The following is an 862-nucleotide window of genomic DNA, read 5'->3' as shown; positions in this document are numbered from 1 at the left end:
CCCCAAAAAGTTTAGTTTTTAAAACCCCGTTTCCCAAAAAGGTAAAAAGGTGGGGATGTCCCGGGGAAGGGTTTAGGCCCATTTTTGGGGGGGGGGGAAGGGGGGCCTTTTTTAAGGGGAATTTTTTCTTTTTCCCCCCGGGGGCCCTTAAAATCCCCGTCAGGTTATAGGCCCATTTAAAAGGGCCGGGGGGATACCGAAATTTTTTTCCGGAAGCCGGGGGTTTAAATTCCCAATTTTTAAAAAAATTTTTGGGGGTTTGGGTGCCTGGTTGAATGGAAAATTTCATTCCCCAAAGACCCAAAAGGGGGGGGGGGAAAACCTAAAAAAGGCATTTTCCCGGGGTGGGAAACCCCCAGCCTTTTAAGGTTTCCCCCAAAAGGCCCAAAAAAATGAAAAATTTCCTTCTCTTGGGGGGGGGTTTTTTTCCTATTGTGGAATCTTTAGAAAAAAAGGGGAAAAATTTTTATCTCCCCTTAACCCAGATTTCCCACGGGGGGGGAAAATTTGGGTTTTTTTGGGGGGTCGGGGCCTGGAGGGGGGTTCCATCCCGGAGGGGGGTTGAAAACCCCCCGTCTTTTTTTGGGGGTTTTAAAATCCAATTTTTTTTAAAAACCCCCAAAGGTTAGCTTTTTTTTTGGGCCCCGGCCCCTGATACCCGCGCTAAAAGAAAAGCCCCCCGGGGTCCTCCCAAAGTGGTTTGGGTAATTTGGGGGGGGTTTAAACCCCGCTCCCGGTGACAAAACCCTTTTTAGGGGGGGTTGGTTTAAGGTTTTCCCGAGTGCTTAAAACCCCCGTTTTGTGGATTAACCGGGGATGGCCCTAAGGAAAACCCAAGTTCATTAAAGGGACTGTTTTAACT

Source organism: Polypterus senegalus, unplaced genomic scaffold, assembly GCF_016835505.1.
Source record: "Polypterus senegalus isolate Bchr_013 unplaced genomic scaffold, ASM1683550v1 scaffold_4011, whole genome shotgun sequence".
Classification (NCBI taxonomy): domain Eukaryota; kingdom Metazoa; phylum Chordata; class Cladistia; order Polypteriformes; family Polypteridae; genus Polypterus; species Polypterus senegalus.
This window is presented reverse-complemented; position numbering follows the sequence as displayed.